Raw genomic sequence first — 6,000 nt, forward strand, 5'->3', positions numbered from 1 at the left:
TTAAATATTTTTATCTGGACACTTTCTGTTTTTGATATTACTCCTATGCAAGTACACAAGTACTATAACTATACTGTTTACACCTTCTGTATCCTGTGCATGTGACAAATAAACATAGATTTGATTTGATATAGCGTGTGTTTACCACATGGCCGCACATTTGAATCCATAATGAGATGAATGAGGCTAAGGCTTATGAGGGTGTGAACGGTGCTGAATGGATGGAGACAAAGAAGAGTTCTCCAGTAGGTGTTTCAAAACATTCAAGGGCTATTTTCTCAAAAGTGGGGTTACAAAGCAGAATTACTTACCCCATTATTCCTCAACTGCAGTGTATGGTATACCATTTTCTAGCTCTTACACTTTGGACTCAGTGTCACCTTATTGATGAAAGCAGATGGAAGTCATGAGGAAGTGTTCTTCCCTAGGATGTCCATATTAGGATTGCCTTAGTCCCAGCAGGAATTGAAAGAATAGACTGAAGCTGTCCTAATGTAGACAATGTACATCCAGGATTTGTAGCATTACAGATAAAGTGATTCTGTCTGAAGCCAACGAATGGAAATCATTAAGTGTGATTAGGAAGTTTGGCTCGGGTCGTCTCGTCTGCACCAAGCCTTATAAATGTCTGACATAACTATCTATTGAGTTTGATGAGACTCTTGGACAAGGCACTTGGCATCAGAAACACAAGCATATGACTTTTGTATTATTACATTGTCAGACATTGCGTGTGTTTCTGAATGGGTCTGTCGGTCTGTCAGAGAGCGAGAGCGAGAACAATTGCCTTGAGTTTTTGATAATGGGCTAAATATGTCGGCCAGGCTTACTTTACTCTGTTGTTAATATTGTGTCTGGCCTTTTCATTCTACCCCTCCCCTCCCCTCATATTTCCCCTCTCCTCCCTCACCCTAATCTCTGACCTCCCTCTTTCCCTCTCTCTTCATGCCGTCGCCCCTCTCTTTAATCTTCCTCTCTTTACGCCCCTCTCTTTAATCTTCCTCTCTTTAATCTTCCTCTCTGTCTTGGCAAGCCTGTACTGGTTAAACTAAATTAGATGTTACTGCTGAGGGGTGTGGGTGTGTGTGCGTGTGTGTGTGTCAGAGGGGGATGGGTGGGATCCAGGGGGCAGAGGTCAAGCTGAATGTGATGGTCCCTAAGATGGATGAGCACATCACAGCTGCCGTGTACAAAGCCACTGAGAATACTGTAAAACCACCACTGGCTGTGAATACTGTACAGCCACGCCCGGTTGTGAATACTGTACAGCCACGCTCGGCTGTGAATACTGTACAGCCACTGTGAATATACTCAGTGGTGGAAAAAGTACACAATTGTCATACTTGAGTAAAAGTAAAGATACCTTAATAGAAAATGACTCAAGTAAAACTGAAAGTCACCCAGTAGAGAGAATAAAGTAGATGTCACGGGTCAAAATTTTGATTGATGACCCTATGTGAACTCTATGTGAACCCTATGTAGTGATGACGTGTGCATGTCTTCTGGTCAGGCAAGCCTGGTTAGGTGGGGGCTATGGGGTGAGTAAGGGTCCATTTGACAGGCCGTTAATGATTGATGACCCAAGTCTGATAGACAAGCCTGGTTAGGTGGGGGCTATGGGGTGAGTAAGGGTCCCTTTGACAGGCCGTTAATGATTGATGACCCAAGCCTGATTTATGACCCTATGTAATGATTTATGACCCTATGTCATGTAGAAGGGTGCATGCCCTGGGTTGAGTAAGTGACCATGTGTCAGGTCAACCTGTTACTGTTTCTCACGGTTTGGGTTGGTTAAGGCCCCTTATAAAGCCGCTGAACAATACCTGTTTAAGAGTGCACAAGATCTTAAGAATAACCATGGAATTTGGGATCGGTACCAAAGCAGTGATGACTGTAACAACTGAAACAGGCCTTCGGGTTGCCCATAGATCAAGGGCAAAGTATCAACCAGCAATATATGATGCGCCAAAAAAACGTTTTTTAAATGTGTATAGAACCCAAATACCGCCAACAAATGCTCTGACAGATCAAGTGTTGATGTCTAATGGCCAGCAGTGGGGGTATCGGTTTGATTACCTGGCCTGTAGAGTGACCCTCTATACGGTAGATGAAGGAGAAGAATATACAGACCAGACTGTAGGCTTGGAATATGGTGTTGAAGACTGGTCGGTTTTTCGCAAGGTTGTGTGTCCTGAACTGAGCCTTATCACCAAGGGGTATAGTGTGTTCACGGGCCACGAGACCCGTTGGGAAGGTACCCCGGACTCCTCAGGACAAATATTTCACAGGGTGAAAATACAAAGAAAGAATGGCCGACCGTGCGGCAGCGTGGAGTTCTATATCGGCACCGAGGCAATCCGAAACCACAAACTTAGGGGTGGTGGCCTGACTGGGGATACCCGACTGCGTCTGCTTATTCCTTTTAACAGTTGGGATGTACTGGAATTGAAAATGTTGCAACCGTTGGATGCTCTCTTTGTACAGAGCCAACAGCGTCAGAGCCTTGTTCATTTAAAGAAGTGCATAATATATACGAATCGTAAAGATTACGATGCAAAAGAGCCTCAAGAAGATACAGCGTCAGAAGAAAACTAAGTAAGCGGATGCTTTAACCCCGCCCCCCCAGATACCCAAGGGCCTTGTTCTACAATAAAAAGAAAAAAAGCAGACAGTTCTTCATTTCAGCATACACCATGGATCTCCAGACCATCTACGAGGAAGCCACTACGTCATGGGGGCCCGACACTAAAGACTCTATGCCACGAAGCCCTACACTCTACGCACCCCTGGCAAGACCCGTGACACCCCCGACATTTACCCAGCCTGAGGATGTGTTTGATGGGGTGGCCAGTACTGTTTTTGTGGATACAATCAAGGCCTCTGTAGCTACACTTTTAAACGTGGTGATTGGCGAATATATACGAGAAAAATGCATCGGCTGTGAGATCAATCATCCCAGCCAGCGTCGTCATCCTTGCCTCTACGACCCTCCTAGATACTACTTTTTCAATCATTTTGAGGAGCTGGTGAAAAGACTGTGGTCCTGCCGTTTTATACCAGCGCTGGTCATCGCCCTGGAGTCTATGGGTATTGCGCCGTCTATCCCTAGAGTTTACGGGGTAACCGAAGCCTTCCTACATGAACTGAAGGAGGCCCTCTTCATCCATGAGAAACTCAAAGAAATCCGACACACCCTGGTGGACGACAACAAATACAGGGAAGCTGTGATGGCTGATGTGATGCTTTTCTGGCTCAATAAATCCCAAGAGACCGAGTGACATTTTGTTTATTTAGAGCTATGGGTAACTATGTGTCTACGATGTTTGAGCGAATAAATACATTTTTTCTTTTGAGAGACCTTACAAATGTTATGCATCAGATTATTGAAAATAAAGTGAACAATGTAAAGTTCTACACAACCCACAATACAGGGGTTATTGTAGAGCGTGTGTTAAAAATGGAGCAAATCATGAAACATGTCCGACATACGGGCGAGAGTTTACAATGGTCACATATGGTATCAAGGCTTGTTGAGGATTCTGAAGAACTAGAAATAACTTTGGCTAAGATTTTACATTATTTGTTTGAACCACCCTTTAATGTGAATGTGTATCATATTTGTTGTTTATATACTTATATATCAGACGTGTGTGTTTTAAAAATTCAGCGAAACAAACCTGTAAATCTAAACAATATATACAGGGTGTTGCATGCTGTGATTGTTGAGAAAACGGGGACTTGTATCTTGCAACAAATCCTGAATTGTCTGTATACGTAATAATTGTTGCATTCTTAAAATAAAAATTCACAAACTGAAATGTTGTCGTTATATGAAAGTGGCTCATTACAGTTATTGTACCTCAGAGAGGCAAGAAGGATGGCTGAGCAGCTGTTGAAAAACATATATTATAATCCCTCTAACCCCGGGTCTTATGGGGGTAAAGAGCGTTTACAGAGAGCTATAGTCGAAGAAACAGGTAGTCTGTTAAGCGATGCTAAAGTGAATGAATGGTTATCAGAGCAAGATGCCTACACTCTACATAAACCTGTAAGAAAACATTTTCCAAGAAATAGAGTTTTTTCTACGCATCCATTATCCCAATTTCAGGCGGATCTATGTGACATGCAGTCCCTTGCCGATAAAAATGATGGAAATCGCTACATGCTAACGGTTATAGATATTTTCTCTAAATTAGCCTATGTAAGGGTGTTAAAAAATAAGAGCGGGGCAGAGGTGACCAGGGCCTTTGAATCGATCTTGAAGGCAGGAGGCGCCCCCAAGAAAGTGCAGACGGATGGCGGAAAAGAATTTTTTAATCAAACATTTCAGAAGCTAATGAATAAGTATAATATAGTACATTTTGCTACAGGCTCTGATTTGAAAGCTTCGGTTGTGGAACGCTTTAATAGGACTTTGAAAGAGCGGATGTGGCGCTATTTTACAGCTCACAACACCAACCGATATACAGACATAGTTCAGGATTTAGTAAACGGTTACAACCACAGCTACCATAAGACTATACGTATGAAGCCCTCGGAGGTCTCTTCGGAAAACTCTTTTCAAGTCTTTAAAAATATGTATGGTTTGTTCCCACTTCGCCGTAAGAAAAAAATGACTTTTAAATTCCTAGTGGGTGACTTGGTGCGTATATCAAAGTTGAGGGGTGTTTTCGACAAAAAATACGAACAAGGCTTTAGCTCGGAGTTGTTTACCGTTACCGAATGTCTGCCACGCATTCCGCCGGTCTACAAATTAAAAGATTATGACGGGGATCTTATAGAGGGATCTTTTTATGAGAAGGAATTACAGAAGGTCCAGTTGGGTAAAGACAAAGTCTTTCACGTGGAGGAGATTCTAGATCAGAAGAGAGAAAAGGGTAAAAAATGGTTGCTGGTCCGCTGGAAAAACTGGCCTCAAAAGTTCAACAGTTGGGTATTGGAGCAGGATGTGGTGGAGGCAACGGGGGTTAATTTAAACCCCTAGTCATGATAACTAGCGCATCATTCGCGTGTACACAGTTGGGCATCATGGAACACAGCGGCTTCTACCTGACTCTCCCCAGTAATGCGTCGGCACAGATATATCGTAATAATCAGAGTTCGAAGTATACAACCAATTTTCCAAAGCCTATAGAGTTATCAGAGGCTTGGGAAGTAGGTCTCAGCGAGATTACATACCCCCATAGTTGGTATAATATCAAAGCTAAGGACCGTGATTTTTATTGCAAAAGGTTCTCGGAACCTGCGAAACTTATTAAGCTTAAAAAAGGTTTCTATAGAACCGTCGACAGGATCGTCTCAGAGTTGAATGAACACCTAACCCTGAACAAGATGGAAATATTCCTATTCTACAATCCAATCCATAAAAGGATACAAATCTCAGGGCCTGCTAACGGAGGTATAAAGACCAGCGGTAATTTATCCTACATGTTGGGGATGGGTCCCAATAAATGGACGTATGTGAACGATAAATTATTCCCATTCCCTGCGGATATACATGCAGGCTTTTACAACATATTTGTCTATACCGACATCATAACCTATCAAAGGGTCGGAGACAGCTGTGTGCCCCTCCTGCGAACAGTTCATATAGACGGCAAGGATGGGGACATCGTCACTGTCAATTATGACAAGCCGCACTACGTACATGTCAGCAAGAACTATATTGAAAACATTCTGGTTGAGCTTAAAACGGATCAGAACGAAAACATTGAATTTACTTATGGTAAAACGATTGTAAAACTCCACTTTAGACCCACCAAAACCTCTCTACATATATAATAGCTGTATTATATTTATAAACATAATACAAATAAAAGGGTTATGGAGCACCATCAGCTCGACCCTAACCGTTATGTTTCATACTATGTGGATCAAGTGGGTAATGGACTACCAGGATATCATGGAGCGCCGACAATGTATGGTTCGGGGATAGGAGGTATATTCCGTAACCTCTTCAGGATGGTTTTACCGTTTATGAAGAGAGGCTTCAGCATAGCC

This window comes from Oncorhynchus kisutch, linkage group LG5, assembly GCF_002021735.2.
Source record: "Oncorhynchus kisutch isolate 150728-3 linkage group LG5, Okis_V2, whole genome shotgun sequence".
NCBI classification, from domain to species: Eukaryota; Metazoa; Chordata; class Actinopteri; order Salmoniformes; family Salmonidae; genus Oncorhynchus; species Oncorhynchus kisutch.